The 18,905-nt window shown below is 44.9% G+C and overlaps 1 long non-coding RNA gene across 1 annotated transcript in view; it reads left to right on the top strand.

Annotated features, from left to right (window-relative positions):
• LOC145541463 (uncharacterized) overlaps positions 1-18,443 on the top strand; it is a 29,756-nt gene extending 11,313 nt beyond the window's left edge. Inside the window, exons 2-3 of the long non-coding RNA XR_014079037.1 lie at positions 10,177-11,161; positions 18,327-18,443. This is a non-coding gene — a long non-coding RNA (uncharacterized LOC145541463). The remainder of the gene's footprint in view (positions 1-10,176; positions 11,162-18,326) is intronic.
• The last annotated feature ends 462 nt before the right edge of the window (positions 18,444-18,905 follow it).

The following is an 18,905-nucleotide window of genomic DNA, read 5'->3' as shown; positions in this document are numbered from 1 at the left end:
GAACTACCAGAAGTATAAACTTTGATCCTAATTCACACGTAAGAATCCAGGGCAGAGTTGGAGGCAAAAAGTAATACCCCTTCAAGGGACTTTCCCAGATATCAGCACCAGGTACTCTAACCTTGACTTTTAGACACAGACAGCGTTTTGGGTCAAGCTGACAGACTCAGTCTAGCATCCAGCCATACAGACCTTGCATGTGTGTGAACTGAATACAAAGCAGCTGAAAAATTCCACAACAATAAATGCTTATAGAATCTTAAAGGCAAGGTTCTGGAGAGATGAGCCCCTTAAACATAGTTAAGGGTATGACTTGGGGATACCCAGCTGTGGGGATGAGCAGTCCCACCAGCCAGTGAAAAATCCACACTGGAGAAGTCGGCAGTGGTGCTGGGGTCCTGGGCTCAGCCGCAGCATCCTACCTGATAAAGAAACTTCAGTTTGGGGGATGATGAAAAAAATCTTTGTGTCTGTCCACAGAGGGATATGGTAGGGGCAGCACGGTTACCAGGTGATGCCAAGTGCAGCACTGATGGTGCAAAATCAAGTGGGATTTGACCTTCCTTCATGTACTCAGTGTTTGAATTTATTTGTGGTTGGATACAGGACTAGGGGCTGGCATACAGTGCAAACGAGACAAATGCCATCTCTGTTGCCATGAAGCTTAGAGTTTCCAGAGAATCTATGTCGACTAACCTGATGGGCCATCATATTTCCAGGCCTGTGGGGGTTTGGGGTATAGCTGAATGTAGGAGAACAGGGATTAGGAGGGGTGTGGGGTAGTTGATATTAATAATCTCAGTTAATCGAGCGGCAGAAGCCTGCAGAGACAGAATCCAGAAAATAATTTTACAATCCATTTTATGTTCTGGGATGTGTTATTGCCCTGAAAAGGGAAAAAGGTCTTTGAACGTTTGCCACATTCAAGATTGCAGGAAAGTTCCAGTCCTCCGTATGAGGCAGGAGCATTCAACACTACTGACCACATCCTCTTTTTGCCCATTCTACCCTCTACGTTTTGGTGATACTGTAGGTACCTCCTCTTAGCCCCTTCCTTTACTAGTTGGTCCTTCTCAGTATCCTTTGCTGGCTTCTTCTCAATTGCTCAACCTGTGAATGTTGGCATGTCCCAGACTTCTGTCCTGGGCTCCTGTCTCTCTTAATCACTGTCCTCAGGTGATGTCATGCAACCCAAATCTAATATCTTCAGGCCTCAAGGCACTCCTCCAGGGCTGACACCTCCTCAGGACTCCAGGCCCACATGGCTCTCACATATTTGGCCTCTTCACTGTCCTAATAGACATCTCAGGCTCAAGTTGGCCAGCCCTCAAGCCTGCCCTCCCCTAACCTCTTGCATTTCAGCTCATCTAATTGCTGAACTAAGATCTAGACGTTACCCTTGATTCTTCTCTTTCCTTTATCTCCCACATCCAATCCATCCCAAGTCCTGTCACTTCTTCCCCTAAAACATACTCCTCTTAATCTCCATTACTATAGCCCTGGCTCAGACTAAATTATTGCAGGAGCTTCTTAACTGATTCCCTTCTTCCACTTTGCCCCTTAATAACCAGTCTATGCCCATCAGCCAGAGGGATTCATTTAAACATTAATCAGATTATGTTACTCTTTCTTGAGTTAAAAAACGATGATAGCTTGCTTAGTACATTTAGTATAAAATCCGAATTCTTTTTCCTGGCTTAAAAGTTCTACATGTTCTGTTCTTTGCCCACACCCACTACCTCCCCTTTCCTACCATGTTCTAGATGCACAGTCTTCTCGCTGTTCCCTAGACAACCTGTATTCCAGACTCAGGATTCTGCAACTGCTCTTCCCTCTGCATAGACTGTTGTTCCCCCCATCTTCACACGGCTCACTCTATAATGACGTTCAGATCTCAGTCTAAGTGTTTTGGCAAGGAGACTCCCCTGGCCATAAACCTAAGGTAACCATATAGTTACTCTTTATTGTATACCTTTCAAATGGACTATGTATTGCTTACAACTAGCTGATATATATATATATATATATATTTTTTTTTTTTTTCTGGATGAAGGAGATTTTCATGGGCACCAAAATCAATGCAGATGGTAACTACAGCCATGAAATTAAAAGACATTTGCTCCTTGGAAGAAAACCTATGACAATTCTAGACAGAGTATTAAAAAGCAGAGACATTACTTTGCCAACAAAGGTCTGTATAGTCAAAGCTATGGTTTTTCCAGTAGTCATGGATGGATGTGAGAGTTGTACCACAAAGAAAGCTGAGCACTGAACAACTGATGCTTTCAAACTGCAGTGCTGGAGAAGACTCTTGAGAGTCCCTTGTACTACAAGGAGATCAAACCAGTCAATCCTAAAGGAAATCAATCCTCAATATATATTGGAAGGACTGATGCTGATGCTGAATGCCAATACTTTGGCCACCTGATGCAAACAGCTGACTCATTGGAAAAGACCCTGATGCTGGGAAAGATGGAAGGCAGGAGGAGAAGGGGATGATAGAGGATGAGATGGTTGGATGGCATCACCAACTCAATGAACAAGAGTTTGAGAAAGCTCTGAGACGGTGATGGACAGGGAAGCCTGGCATGCTATAGTCCATGGGGTCATGAAGAGTTGGACAAGACTGAGCAACTGAACAACAACAACAACAAAGCTGATATTTTTACTTATTTGCTCATTTATTTATAGTTTGTCCTCACCCATTGGATTGCAAATTTTAAGAGAGCAGGGACATTGTGTCCCCAGAACTTGAAATGATAACTGATTTCTATAGGAGTTCAACCAATATCTGTAGAATAAATGAGTATATAAATGCCTGAAGGGTAGAGTTACTCCATCCTGTCATGCATGTGCCTTCTCCCTTAAATGATTAAATGCACAAGTTGCTATATAAGAAATTACCCCCTAACATAATGACTTAAAACAACAAGCAGTTACTATGGCTCAAAAGTCTATAGGTCAGCTGCGTAGCTCGCTAACTAGGGCCAAGTTTTGTTGAGATTGGTTTGGCTCACTCATGCATCTGTGGTCAGCCGGCAGATGGGTCTTACTTTCTCGCAAGCCTGGAAGTTGTTGGACTGTCAGCATGGATCACAGTGGGACTGGGCTGTGCATCTCTCATTCAGCACACTCCCAGCTTGTTCATGTGATCAGAGTTCAGGAGAGAGCGGAAGTGCTCAAGGCTTCTCCAGGCTGAGGCTTAGAACTGGCACATCATCACTTACTTCTCATTCTATTGGTCAAAGTGAATCATAAAGCCAGTTCAGATTTCAAGGGAGGAGAAATTAACCCCACTTACCGACAGGAGGAAATGAAAAATCACATTGCAAAGGTGTGACCACAGGGAGAGGGAAAGGACTTGGGGGCATTTTTGCAATCCCTCTATCACATTGAGGGTGACAACAAAAGTGGTCACTGCTCATGGCTACAAGTCTCTTCCCAGAGAAGCACATAAAGAGCTTGTAATGAGGCCAAGAAGTGCCTTCCTATCTGTCTGTGAGCACAGATGTCACAAGATCCAGCCTGTTCTTGGTCACACAGTGGTGGTGACAGGAGTGGACGGAACTGGCCCCTGGATACCCCGCAGACTGCACAGCTGGGAAGACTCCTCTGTGGCCAGTGGGAGCCTCAGGACCCCAGTCCTCCCTGGTTTTCCTTCACGCTCAACGGACCAGCCCCTAATTCCATGTGGCCCTCCAGGCAGGGCCCAGTGAGGTGCTAATACCTCTAGGAACCCACCTCAGAAGGTGGTGAGCATCAGGGGTCCTTTAATGCCAGACAGCTCCCAACTTGCAGGCATCTGGTGAAACACAATGTTAAATCAATGGGCTCTTCTTTGTTTTGGAGAATAGAACTCAAATGACTGAGAATGGAAAAACCTTGATGTGTCTTAAGGGAACTCCTTAAAAAGTGAGGAAAACAGCATGTTCGGCCTTGTCCATGCCTTCTGTGCTGAGTATGTCTGCATCCTGAGCCAGTCAAGGCTAAAGCCAAAAGAGAAAGCACTTGTTCTAACAGATATGTTCTTGCATCTTTCCAAAAATACACATATGCTGTCCTCAGTATTTAAACATTATTCCTGATGCCTAGATGAGCTGAAGCTTGCCACTGGGTCACAGGATTGAAAAACTAACTCAAAGGGGATTCGCAACTTGTTTTAGATCTCTCACCAAGTGGAAAAGGCTCCCCTGATGTGACTCCCTGTCCGATTCTCCTCTCCCTTCCCAGCTGTCAGGTCAGGTTTAAGTTCTTTCTCCAAACTCACAGGCAGACGCCTGTGTTTGACTTGGACATACTGATTTCAAGCAGATGAAGAGTGGATGTAGTGGGTCAGCTTGACAAATCTTTAGATTAGTTCAATGTCCTTTGGTATCACTTGAACCAAACGTTTCCTGTCCCCAGCCATTCCACTCAACCATCTATCTCCCCAGCATGGAATATTCAAATTCTTTCTAAATTTCATGTATTAAAAAAATACTTCTAGACCATGGTTACATGATATCTCCAGTGGGAGCCCTGTTCCTTTCTCTACCCTGAGCAAGCCAGATATAAAACAGATTGAAACAGCTCAGCAGTTGGACTGAGGTCTCTCTCTGTGCCTATTTAACTGTGGAGTTGACCAGACTTTGGGACTCTCTTGTAATCGGGCACAGAAAGAAAAAAAAACATCAGTAACTCTGTTCCATTGTATTTGAAACTTCTCATGCTTCCCACAGACACATTCCTAAAGGCACCAGTCGTGGATGCAGAGCTCTGTGGGGTCAGAGTTGGATCCCACTGGGCTGTTTGGGACTTGTAGGGGAACCAGCGGAGATTCATGACTCATGGTTCTCCAGCCCAGCCCGGGGGACTTGCCCAATTTCACCACAGAAGGAAACAGATTGTAAGTTTGGAGAGCCAGGGAGGAAACCAGAGGCATGTCTGGGATGATTAGAAACATGAAAAGATCCCCGCGGTAGGCTGTGCTTGTCATCCTCTCTGGCTGGAGGTGGACAGAGAGCAATAAAGACAGCATTTGATTGTAAATGTCAAGGCTCATACTGGATATAGGTGTAAAGACTTCTAGGCACCTTGGCTAGAGCAGGAGATGACTGCTAGGAGAGGTGGCTGTCATGAGGGGGTGAAGGGCCCGCATGGATGTGGTGGTTACGAACTGCTTCCTGTTTCTCTGCACAGGAAGAGATCACTTGTCTGTAACCATGGAGGGGCTGATGCTTGATGGTGCCCATGTTACTGGTTCCTGATTGCTAGATCAGAGACAAGGTACTTGGATTGGTTCAGGCAGATCAGGCATCTCCTGACATCCTTAAAAAGGAACTAGGATATTTGATGCTCTGTTATAACTAACAGATTCCCAAGCTTTACTAGCAGGTGAGCAAGAAGGTCCTATTCCCTCTGGTACTCACATCACCACCAACTCCATCAAAGTGTGCAAGGCTTTTCTCCATCCCCTCACCCTTTCGTCAAAATATACCCCTGAGCTGAAATGGAAGCATTCAGATATCTGCCACCAGCTTCAGCCAGAACCATGTCTTTCCTTGGATTTTGGGGCCTGCTACCAGATCTGTTTCACACTTCAGGCTCTTTCCCTCGTGGTGGGGCCTTTCTCAGGTGCCTTGCATTCCCTCCATGCAAACTGACTCAGGTTGCCTCCCCTTCTCCCTTCCTTCCTGTTCCAGTAGATGTGTCCATATGTTTGAACCTCAGAAATTCTGCATTCCCTTGGGGTCCCCACAACCCCCATGTAAAGGAGTCAAAGTAGGTAGGAGCAGAGGGAGCAGTTTTGCCTAGCTGTTTCTGCCAGCCTCATTCCAGTCAACCGAGACCTAGATAAATGCTGCCATTTCTGGTAGGTGGATTATATATGGGCTTCCAGGATCTGAGTCACTGCATTCACAGGGCCATTTGGGTTGGCTCATTCAGGATGCCAGCAACATGGCATGTTCCACGGGGCAAGAGCTGTGTTGGCCAGGGGAAGTAATGTGAGACCTGGAAAGCCAGAGGAGGAAAAAGCTGAGGATCAGGTACCAGTGAGATTTTGTTGAAAGAGGAGTCTAAAGAGGATGGCCTGGGACTCTCTAGTGGTCCAGCAGTTAAGACTCCGCACTTCCAAAGCAGGGGCCATGGGTTCCATCCCTGGCTAGGGAACTAAGATCCCACATGGCTCATGGCATGGCCAAAACATTGGGGAAAAAAAAAGGAGGATAGCCTAAAAAGGGTTGTAGATTCAGTGTTCTAGAAGTGGTGCCTGCGTGCATGCTCAGTCATGTTCAACTCTTTGTGACCCCATGGAGTATAGCCTGCCAGACTCCTCTATCCATGGGATTCTCCAGGCAAGAATACTGGAGTGAGTTGCCATTTCCTATCCCAAGAAGTGGAGCCTAGATAGGATCAAAATCCAAGCATGCTGAGATCATGCAATGGTGTTTGAGGGTGATTGTCCTAAATACCTGTAATGGTTTACAACTCACTTGAACAGGCCAGATTGTGTCTGTTCTGCCAATGGACCAGGCTGGCTTACAGGGACAGAGGAGGTATCTCATGCCCCAGACAGGTGTTATCCAGTAGTTAGACTCCTCCTTGTACTTAGAGGATTATTTATGAACATAAAGATACCCAAGGGCTTCCTTGATGGATCAGATGGTAAAGAATCTGCCTACAATGCAGGAGACCTGGGTTCGATCCCTGGGTTGGGAAGATCCCCTGGAGAAGGGAATGCCTACCCACGCCAGTATTTTTACCTTGGAAATCCCATAGACAGAGGAACCTGGCAGGCTACAGTTCATGGGGTGGCAAAGAGTTGGACAAGAGTGACTAATGCACAAACACATACATAAAGATACCCAATGAGTATAATTCCTTTGTAGTGATGGGATTAACATCTCAACAGTCTTCTAACTGGTTTGGAAATTGGGAATGTTCTATGGAAACTGGCTTCTTTTGAATTTCACCTGCATGCACAGTGGATTCCCCTCCCCCCCATAAGTGGAGGTATATGGCAATCTGGGTGTTCTCTTACTGAAGTAAAGATAATAGTTTCTTCATTTTCTCAAGTTTCATTATCCTTTCCACAAAGAGAGATGCTCTATATTCTGCTTGTCTTTTTCTATTGTCATCCACTGGGGACTATGACAATCTCCTCAGTATCACCCTCAGCTCTCTTCTCACAACACCTTTTGTGTGTGACAACATGGCTGCTCAAGGGAGACATGATAGTGGCAACTCTTTGTACTTTAGGGGATGAGGTGTGATTTGGGAAGCCTGCGAATTATGAGCTGAAGGTCATTATCTCTGTTTCTAGATCTACAACTGAGCAGCAGCATCACAACTAACCAACCAATTAATTATTAATTTAGTCCCTTTATTAGAACCTACTGTGCCCCCATCACTTTCCTTGGCCTCATGGACTATTAGACATGGTGAAAGTGAAAGTGTTAGTTCCTTAATCATGTCCGAGTCTTTGCAACCCCATGGGGTGTAGCCTGCCAGGCTCCTCTGCCCATGGAATTCTCCAGGCAAGAATACTGGAGTGGGTCGTCATTCCCTTCTCCAGGGGATCTTCCCAACCCAGGGATCAAACCCAGGTCTCCCTCATTGCAGACAGATTCTTTACCTTCTGAGCTACCAGGGAAGTCCATTAAACATGGTATTTGTCCTCAAATTGCTTAAACGCCAATTGGAAATGCAGAAATTACAACCATGACACAATTAGCAAGAGCTCAACAGCTCGACAACCCTGGATGAGGAAGAGGGAAAGTTTGGTGTGGCCTGGTGTGAGAAAGCAGCTTCAGGAATGAGGTCGGACAAGAGGTAGAAGGAGCTCAAGTGCCAGCTGTTCTTCTGCCCCTACATCCTGGAGAGGGAGACTAAAAATGGTATTGCACATATATGGGCCAGTACAGGGTGCCAATGACACTGATAAGGTTACTAAGGGGCTCTGGGCAGCAGTGCTGGGACTGGGGAGGGAAAGCAAGATGTCTGGACACTTGCAAGACTTTGAGAGTGACCTTCAATTCGGAGATCAGTTGATAAAGAATCTGTCTACAATGCAGGAGACCTGGGTTTGATTCCTGGGTCGGGAAGATCCCCTGGAGAAGGAAATGGCAACCCACTCCAGTATTCTTGCCTGGACAATCCCATGGACAGAGGAGTCTGGCAGGCTACAGTCTGTGGGGTCACAAGAGTTGGACATGACTTAGCGACTAAACTGCTACTACTTTAACTTAGTGTTCTAGGGGCCTCTATGGCCTCAGCCTGGTCCCAGCATTCCATACCCATGCTCTCTCTATTTCATTCTCTACCTATAACTTCTGTCTTTTAGTTAGTATTATTTCACTCCCTCCTGGCTGTTTCTCTCAATTTTTCTCTTCTATTCTTTTCTTTTCCCTTTTTAATCAGTCTGCCTCCAATCTCCTTCCCCTAAGTGACAGATTCAAGTCTTGCTAATTCTAATGTAGGCTGGTGTCCAGAGGTCATGGGGGTGGGTGCAAGCAGTGACAGTGACCTGCTTTAGCATTATTATTTTTAATACTGTGATAACAATAATATAGGTACATATTACAACTCGTAAGTCTGGATTTAGTTTCTAAGAAAGCCTCAATTATTTTTATGTAAGAACTCCTATGTGAAGAAACAAGATAACTAACTTCCATGGAAAAATTAACTTCAATGAAAGGCTGTTAATAAGTTTGATATTCTTAGCCAACTAATGCTGCCAAACATCTTCCTTTTGGACTATAAATTTCTTGCTTATCTGCCTTGTTCTCCACTGACCCTTCTCCACTTCATCTCCAGCACCTAGAATAGGGCTAGGTACATATTAGGAGCTCAATACACATTTGTGAAATAAATCAATGTAGAGTTTTAGGAGTTGAAAGGGTGTTTTCAAATGAGGGAAAGGCTGAGGCATAAAAAAATCTCAGAAACGAGGCAAGCTTATGTAATGATTTGGAGATAAAGTCTGAAATGGAAGTCATGATCTAGCTCGAAATCCTCAGTGACAATCGGCACGTAAACCCAGTTTCATCATGTCACCGCAGACCTCAGTGCCTTCGTCTGTAAAATGAATGAAACAGTCTGGAAGGTCTTTCTGCCTGAAAAATTCCTCCATTTCTTTTCCAGTGTGAGGTTTGGGTAGGCCCATTGGAAATGGCTCCATTTGGCTTTGATTTTGAATTTGATTTGAATTTCCCACTTCCATCTCCACTTGGTGCCCGGACAGCTCTTTGATCACAGCCTCGGAGAACTGAGCAGCAGACAGCATCAAACTAAGCCTTGCTCAGGAGCTTTGAGACTAGAAGAAAGCTTCTCATCCATGTTTTCGGTGTCAGCTTCAGTTTCCTCCTTTTGTTCTGTATTATTATTATTAGTTACAAACATTTAATATATGGATTGTTTCTTTGGCTCCTGCATAACTGCTTTCACAGGCACAATGACTTGTAAACTAAGGAAAATAAGCTGGGCAGCTGAGATTACAAGGCCTGAGAATCAGAGTCCACATGGCCCACAGGAAAAATGTACATTATAGTCCCATCGCCACCCTATTTCTCCTGATTTCCTTTAGGAAAGGTACTTGGAATTTTCTTGGCACAGTCCAGGTATTCCATGGACATTCATGCCTTCCTTTTCCCCAGAAGGAGGAAGCGATCTTTAGATGCCATGGTCTGAGTCTATATAAAGAGCTGTAACAGTCTTGGAGGACTTCACTTTTCCTGCTAAATGTTCATTTTTTAAATTCCACTTGGTCAGTTTCTTCCGCTCCATTTTGGTGGTTGCATTGACTTCCTTTTAGTAGCTATTAAATAGAAATAGTGATAAGAATAGTGGCAGCAAAGACACAGAAAGGGGTATGTGGGAGGTTGTTCTCTGACAAGGAATAGAACATAAACCCAACAGTGAGACCAACAACTCAGTTGGGAGCATGAGCGGTGGCAGCAGTGGGTAATTGCTTGAGACGATCTGGGAAGGTCTTCATCTTTTAGAATGGGGGTTGCAAATTCACAGCCTGGGAATCAGATTCAGCCATAAACACAGTAGTTTAGACATAAAAAATGTTTGAAAATGCTCTTGCTGGGTAATGCCTTAGAGAGGTCCATGTTTCTCATTACTCCCTATTGTCTTATCCTGGACCCATAACACACTTAATGCAAATCTCCTGTCCTCTTTTTTTTGCAGTTTACTTGAACAATCCATATATTCTCTGGTGTCAGTTGAAACTCCTGTATGGATGTTCTCCCACCAAAAGAAGACCTGCACCACCAGCTCATCACCAGCTCCCTTATTCTTTATCTTGGCTTTGCCCAGAGTAGTTTAGGTCATCATCAAGAAGTTTGAGGATCATGTCTGCCAACAATAACTACAAAAATTATCATCCCGATTGACTACTAGAAATAAGCTGACTCCTTGTTTCAGAGGCTCTCTTTCTACTTTTCCCTGCCGTGCTAGTTATGTGACAAGCCAAGCTCTCTCTGTGTCAGTCTTCACCATGCTGAGCTCTGTTGGAAGCCTCTGGGAGCTCAATGTGCAAAGGAGATAAGCCAGGGGCATGGTGCTTGTTTAACAGTTCTCTCTGTAGTGTCCTTGTATCCTTAGCTCCTATTTTTCTTGCCCATTTCCTTGGCCTTTCATCATAAATTCTCTGTGTTGTTTCTATACCACTCTTGGCAGGATGGCCCACTATATTCTTTTATTAGCTTGCCTCTGCAAGGAAAATAATGCCATACCATTTAATGGGCTTTTTTCTGTGAGCTCTTGGACACTCATTTTACTGGACTCTCACTTTTTAAAACCTTTACATACCATCCTTGTGCCCCTTCCAAGAAGCTGTACTCTTTTTTTCTGGCACACAGTTCATCATCTTACTGAGTTTTATGGCTACCCTGATGTTAGAGCTCGACCCCTGAGGTGGTACCACCTCCTCTTAACTCCTGTGTGAGAATGTGGAACCCTAAATACAGAAAAGTTTCTTCTTTTTAAATTTTGGTCATGCCCACGGTATGTGGGGTCTAAGTTCCCTAGCTAGGGATCTAACCCTGGCCCCCTGCAGCGGAAGTATGGAGTTTTAACCACTGAACCACTAGGGAAGTCCTGAGAAATTTCATCAAAAAGTCATTTGATTGTCTCTTAAAGATATCACAGAAGGGATTTCTGAAGTGACTGGGTAAGGCATTGGATTTCAAGACCCTTCAATCTATTATCTTTTGGAAAAAAAAAAACAAAACCTGTTTTTAATGCAATAAGTTGATTGGAGGAGTACTCTCAGGATATCATTGTTGAGGGACTGAATAAAACAGGATCGAACAGGGGGAAATGTTGAACTGCAATGCAGTCACAGCTTTTTTTCTACCATTTTTTTAGGGTACTCAGAGCTGGAATAGAATTTTCAGAGATACCTTAAATCAGGGCAAGGGGCCCAGGTCTATATACTCCATATGGACCAGCAGAGTGAGGCAGACTGCCGCCAGGAATGTGGCATGACCTTGGTCATATTCCAGCCTTTAGATTCAGGAGATGTGCTAAGGATGCATTCGGCCACTTGTATAGAGGGGTCTGCAGAGATACCCACCGGTGCACACGCAAAGCCCTCAGGATCTGATGCCTAAGATTTTCTATGATTATTGCCTTGAAAATATTGTCTGTTGATGACATTGGTGACCACACTTGTTAGTTACAGGGTATTTGTCCCAGCTATAAGTGAGGGGACAAAGGAAAACACAGCACGCTGGCAGGTAAGACTGGACTCCAGACAGGATGACAGGGGCTGGCTGGGGGTGGGGTATGAAAGAGACCTCACCTCACAATACATCTCTCAGAATGGAATCTGTTCAATTTTTAATTTTCTGCCTTGGGCATGAAACATGCCTCGTTTTATCTTTAGCTGCTGCTGGGGAAGTCTAAGTATTTTTTCAGCTTACCTTTTCCAATCTTTCAGGCTTTTCACTCTGGGGTGCCTTGCTTGTGGTTTTAACCTTTTATCTTTCTTTGTGATGGTTGTTTTGAGTTTACAACTAATCAAATATTCCATGGGCTCCCTGGGGTTTGACTGGTCAGTGAGGAGCCAGAGACAATTCAAAGCCCATTTCCCACTTGCCAGTCTCGTGGAGTGACTTGAGGAAAGGAGGGAACTCCTAACATATGGAGTGTGAATTGTGTGTATAAGCAACTTGAAACCCAGGCAACCTTCAGCTCAGGGTTTCCTGTTAATCAGCTGGGCTTTCTGGCATAGCGATGAGCAAGTGGCATTAATGAGGTAGGCATAGATAATGCCGGGGGGCTTGGACAGTGAGAAGGAGGGAGGCAGGGCAGTGGCAGAGAAACAATAAATGAAGAATTTATTTTATTCCTCCACCTTTCTTTTACAGTAGCAACTTTTTGGCTGATGAAAGGACTTTTCAGGGTTCCAGGAGGAAAGTGTCTTTTGTAGTACACGCTAGAACGTCAGTTCTCATTATGAAGCCCTAGCTGTTCAAATGCTATCTGAATCTCCCCAAGGCCTCCTTGGGGAGGCTGGAGGCAGAAATTTCAAGGAGCTTATGCCAATTATTTTCTTTCTATCTACATATTGATGGCTGACCCACAGTAATCATGTGAGTCAGGTGTGATGAACACAGTTTCCTTTATTTCATTCATGGCTTTTAAGACAGATAAGATTTCTTTTCAAGACTCTTTTTTTTTCCTTTAGCCCCTGGAATTGCTGCTTTTGTTCTCTACTTGAGAATGGCATGGCAAACTGGAAAGAGAGTGACCCAGGGTTTGGGGTTTTTTTTTTCTTCAATTATTCGGTCCTTTTCCACACTGATTACCAGAGTTAGAAGAGAACACATAACGTAAACATATTCAGAGGCCTCAGTGGTGGGAGCAGGTGTAGAGCTCTGGGCTTCATTGTTTAAAAAGTCTATAATTTAGGGTCCTTTTATTGTAAGTTACACATATTAACCTGGCAACTCACAAGGGAAAAAAGCAATTAATTGAAGGATATGTAGTAGTCATTTAGTAAAAGCCAAAGCTGAAGACCAAGTGTCAGAAAATACTAGAACCAGAGAATTTGAGCTTCCCTGGTGACTCAGATGGTAAAGAATCTGCCTACAATGAAGGAGACCTGGGTTCAGTCCCTGGGTTAGTGAGATCCCCTGGAGAAGGGAATGGCAACCCACTCCAGCATTCTTGCCTAGAGAATTCCATGGACAGAGGAGCCTGGTGGGCTACAGTCCATGGGGTCACAGAGAGTCAGGCATGATAGAAGCAGCTCACATTTCCTCTTTCACTTTCAGAGAATTTAGGTAGCACGAAGCAGTGGAGAGTCTCTTTAGGGGAATACCAGTGTTTTGAGTTGTCTTCAAATTATGTCCTCATTCTTTTCAAGATGTAAATTCCCAAGAGAATCTGCTTCACCCATCTTGGGCCTCATGTCAACCTCATAGCTAGATAAGGGTGAGGCGCTTTAAACTGATAGCCCTTCTAAAAACTGTTAAGAAGGAATAATACAGAAGAAGGGTGACTAAGCTCTGGACAGGCTAAATCATGTGATGGAGACCCATCATAAGCTGAAAGTTTCCTGAATGCCCTAGAAAGGGATGCCCAGTGACCTCATCTTATACTGATTCTTGTCATTATCACAAAGTGACACAAGAGCCTGCTATGGACTGAGTATTTATGCCCCTCCCAAATTCATATGTAGAATCATCCCAGTGGGATGGTTTTTGGGAGTTGAGGTCTCTGGGAAATAATTATTGATAGATTAAGTCATGAGGGTAGGGCCCTCACGATGGGATTAATATCCTTATAAAATGAGGATCAGAAATGAGATCTCTTTCTCTCCATGTGTATACATCAAAGAAAGGCCATATGAGGACACAATAAGAAGGCCATCTGAAAACCAGGAAGAGGACTCACAACAGACATCAAATCTGCTAGTATCTTTATCTTGGACTCCATGGCCTCCTTGGAAGAGTCTTTGGATTCTCCTAGAATTGTGATAAATAAGTGTCTGTTGTTTAAGCCACTCAGGCTGTGGTATTTTGTCATAGAAGTTGGGACTGAGGGTCTTTCTCCTTTCCTCAAAGCAGCCAGATGCACTCTGTGGTGCCATCTTGGAGGGAGGGAAGATGAACCACACTTAACCTTCTGCATAGAAAACGATCACCAAGAAGAATCAGGTTTAGCAGATTCCAATCCAGCTGAGAGGACAGGCTAGCATACAATGTGGGCAAAAATGATATCTTCTCAACCTTGGAAGACTTTCCTTGAGCTACTAGAAATGCCAGAGAGGAAGGTGATGACTCTCTACAAACCCCTGTTTCTCAGGCCCTCTGATCACAGTCATTCTCTTCAGTTGATCACACAGGCTTCCATCAAGTCTTAGCAGGCCTCATGTGTATTATTTATTTGATTAAAAAAATTGTGTCATTTGCTTTTAAGGAGCCTCTGGGAATGAGCATAATTAAGCATAGATTAAAATGTCTGAAAGACTGAAAACCACTATAATAATATGGTGAGATGAACATAAGAAGCTTGAAAACATCCTTACATTGTCATTCCACCAAAGCATCCCAATTTGCAATGATACCCTAAAAACTGAGTCTCACTGGAAATGATCAAATTGACATTTCAGCTGCTTGAACACAGGCAGTGATTCTACAAATTTGGGAAGATTAATTTGGAAGAGAGTTCATCTGTACAATCAAAGGAAGCATAAAGGGCATCAGTCAGATTTGATGGAAGAGAAGGAAGAGAAGAAAGAAGGAAGAGGGGAAACAGGAAAAGAAGAGAAAGGAGGAGGTGCAGGAAGAGGAGAAGGACCCACTGAGACATCTTAGCGAACATAGCAGAATTAGCTGGAGATTGCATACCAGTATCTGAACACTTTCTATGAGCTGGGCCACGTTCCAGGTAACACTTGCTATGAGCCAGGCCATGTTCTAGGTAAGATGGACAGACTGTCGAGTGCAGAGAGATTTTGAACAAACAATTCCTACTTACATAGGAAACGCACAATGTACAGGATAGGAAGTTGAGTGAAGAGGACAATGTAGTCCTGTGAAGCTCTGGGGAGAGATTTTTCCCTGCAGAAAGGAGTAGTGAGGGCAAAGGCCAGGAAATGAGGCAGAATGCCTGTGTGTGCCAGGTCACCTCAGTCCTATCTGATTCTTTGTGACTCAATGGACTGTAGCCTGCCAGGATCCTCCATCCATGGGATTCTTCAGGCAAGAATACTGGAGTGGGTTGCCATGCCCTCCTCCAGGGGATCTTTCAGACCCTGCTATTGAACCCACATCTCTTACATCTCCTGCATTAGCAGGTGGGTTCTTTACCACTAGCGCCACCTGGAAAGAGGCAGAGTGGCGGCCAGGTTATCTTTCCTGGAGTGTCCTTGGGGAGGGGAGTAGATGTGTGAGTCAGGGTGGGGCACAGTGACCAACACACCCTTTCTGAAGGGCTGCTTCTAGGTACCTCTAATAGTAGGTGCTTTTAGTTGCAACTAATAGAATCCCTAACTATTGGTAGATACAAATATAAGGCTTAAAGTTTTGGTTTTTTTTTAATCAAACAATACATCCGAAAGCTGGCAGCTCAGGGCTGGTGCAGTTGCTCAATGGCATTTTCAAGTTCCTGGCACTTTTCTTCCCTTGTCTCCATCCTCCATGTGTTAGAGGTGAATTCCCCCATGGCTGCAAGATAGATGCCACAGCACCAGGCTCTGTGTCCTCATGTAGCCGCAGACCCAGCAGGAAAGAGGACGCAAGCAAAACCATTTTCCTGTGGAGAGTCCTCCTCTCTGAGAGGAAAATCTTCCCCAAATCCACCAGTAGATTTCCCCACACACTTCCCTTAACAGGACTGACTGTGTGGGCAGCCTAGACTTGGAAGGTAAAGAGGGACAGGAGGGTTGCTGAGGTGCTAGAGAGGACACCACGACCAAGTTATCCTCAATGTAAAATGGACAGCCAGGAAAAGCAAGATGAGAGGATGGTGTTAGCAGGGCAGAGGGGCAGAGTCCAGACTGGGGGGTAACGGGAGCAGATTCTTTGGGTCCATGTCCCAGCATTACCACTGACTAGCCATGGACCACCCTCTACCTCACCATCTGTACCATTGAGGGTGTTATAGTACCTGTCTTATAGGATTTTGGGACAGACAGACACTTAGTGTATGTAAATTCACTTAGTGTATTAAATTCACAGAACAATCCCCCATACAACGTTCAGTCTCTAAAGATGGCTGTGATTTTATTGTTGCTCTCTACCTCTCGCCTTTCCCCATGTCAGATTATCCTTCACTTATCTGCAAATCTTCACATTTGCTTTGGCTTTTCCTGTGGCTCAAATGGTAAAGAATCTGCCTGCAATGCAAGAGACCTGGGTTCGATCCGTGGGTTGGGAAGATCCCTTGGAGAAGGGAATGGCTACCCACTCCAGTATTTTTGCCTGGAGAATTCTATGGACAGAGGAGCCTGGCAGGCTACAGTCCGTGGGCTCGCAAAGAGTCTGACACAACTGACCAACTAACACTTTCACATTTGCTTTACAGAGAAACTTCACTTGGGCTGCCTCCCTGGCTCTTGGGTTACACTACTCTCTCTCTCTTTTTTAAAAAATTTATTCATTTATTTTAATTGGAGAATAATACTTTACAATATTGTGATGGTTTTTTGCCATACATCAATATGAATCGGCTATAGGTATTCATGTGTCCCCTCCATCCTGAACCCCCTTCCTCCTCACTCCCCACCCTACCCCTCCAGATTGTCACAGAGCATCAGTCTTGGGTTCCCTGCATCGTACATCAAATTCGCATTGGCTATCTATTTTACATATGGTAATGTATATGTTTCAATACTATTCTCTCAAATAATCCCAGCCCTCTCCTTCTCCCTCTGAGTCCAAAAGTCTGTTCTTTATATCTGTGTCTCCTTTGCTGCCCTGCACAATCATCGGTATCATCTTTCTAGATTCCATATATATATGTGTTAATATATGATATTTGTCTTTCTTTTTCTGACTTCACTCTGTATAAATAAGCTCTAGGTTCATCCACCTCATTAGAACTCTCTTTATAGCACCTTGTGGCCATAAGCCTGAGAAAACTTTGGGGGGTGCCAGCCCCACAATTGGTGCTGGAGGGCTTTGGGAGCGGCTGCCCCAGGCTCCTTGCGGGAACCCGTCACAGGAGGTGCTGAGTGAGGGTGGCTGGGAGCCGTCTTGTAGGGGGCCTCAGTGCCAGTCTTCAAACGCGGCAGCCGCTTCTTTGATGCTCAGGGGGTCAGGAGTGTTCTTGGCATGGCCTCAGTTGCTTCTCACTGTGCCTGGGAACTGAGGGTGGGGGTGAGAGGTGAAGGGGAGGGGGACGAGTGGAGGAGCCTGACCTTAGCTTTCTTCCCTTACCCACAGGAGCGTTTACTCCCGCCTGACTCAGGGTGTCTGTGGGGGAGCAGAACTCTTTTATAGTGAGGATTTTTTTTTTCCTCCTCCTTTTTGTTTTTCTTTTCCCATCAACACTTGTCAAGGATTCAAGGCAAAAAGCCTGGCAAAGGCCCGGGTTTCTGCACCAGCTCAGGCAAAAGATGGGTCTAAAGAGGGAACAGAGCGAGGCATTGTTCCAACACTGCAGAGTGGGAAAAGTAGGTCAGGGAAGAAAATGCAGGTTTGACAGAACTGGGAATTGAACTTGTCACCTCAGAGCCTATTGGCGTAGAAATTGAACAGCCAGCAAGGGACCAGGGAGTAACTGAAGCCCGCTGCCCCAATGGGGAAGACACACACTGTGAGAAGCCTCCTGTGTGTGTGTGTTTGGGGGGTGGGGGATCTAATGGCTTCTCCCAAGGAGAAGCGCTGCTATGCCCCCTCCCCCGACACACTCCACCCCTATCCTGGGAAACTAAACCGAGTGATGATTCTGGACGGCAGGAACAGCTGAGCCTCTCTCTAGAGAGCGTGCCAGGCGGCAGCTTCCCGCCACCAGCTGCCTGCTCAGGACTGGGAATTGAGACAACCCCCCTCTCAGAGATGAGGCTCTAATTACAATCAGCATCACCTTCTAGGGAACTTCTTGGGTGAGCGGCTACCAGCAGACCAGAGCTTTCTGCTCACTACCCTCCTGGTTAGTACTGTAGCCAGGGATTCCAGCTGCGGTCTGGGAAGAGAAGAAACACCTCTTTCAACAGGACTTGCCCAAACCTCGGTAATTCTCCCACTTTCTCCCCCAGTCAAGGCATTGAGTTCTTTTGGATGAAGAGTGCTTCCTCCCTGACTCTTAGGACCTTTTATTTTGGACATATTCCAAATGTCTTGATCCAGGTTTGCCTAATACATGCCTCCTCTTCCTTGCAGGTCTCAGAAATCTCTCAGCAGCAGCAGAATGACCTTGAACTTGTCATTTCAGACCACACCGCTGGCACTGTGAAGTGCAAGTTCGCCGTATGCTCCTTCATTAAATACTTTTCACTGTGCACTTGGATCTGAAACAAATTTGTAGCTAAAGACCACACACCTCCATGCCTACCACTCATAGAGTAACTTCTTGAACTTTCTTTTGTAATTAATGACCTTTCCCCCCTCTCTGTGAAATGAGAATAGGATTGAGAATAATACCATTTATTTATAATGGAACTGGTACTGGGCTAGATCCCAAGACACAAATTCCAGTTCTACAAGCCATTCGTCTTGTGATTTTAGGCCATTTACTGAAATTCATCACCTTCAGATTCCTCAACTGTGACATGGGGATAGTTAGCATTCAGAACAGAGTTGTAAAGCTGTAACCGAACATAAATGAGGTTTGTGTACCAAAGCACCTTTTTCAAGTCTGGGCCAGGAGGAGGCATAGTTCAGAGTTTGCTCGCTGCCTTCCTTGTTTCTGATAATACTGAAGGAATTTCTGAAGGAAGCATTTGGAGTTAGATAGACGTT

The sequence above is a fragment of the Giraffa tippelskirchi genome, chromosome 3 (assembly GCF_054371585.1).
Source record: "Giraffa tippelskirchi isolate mGirTip1 chromosome 3, T2T-mGirTip1v1.2.pri, whole genome shotgun sequence".
Taxonomy (NCBI): domain Eukaryota; kingdom Metazoa; phylum Chordata; class Mammalia; order Artiodactyla; family Giraffidae; genus Giraffa; species Giraffa tippelskirchi.
Note: the sequence above shows the minus strand (reverse complement) of the source record. Positions and strands in the feature narration are given on the sequence as shown.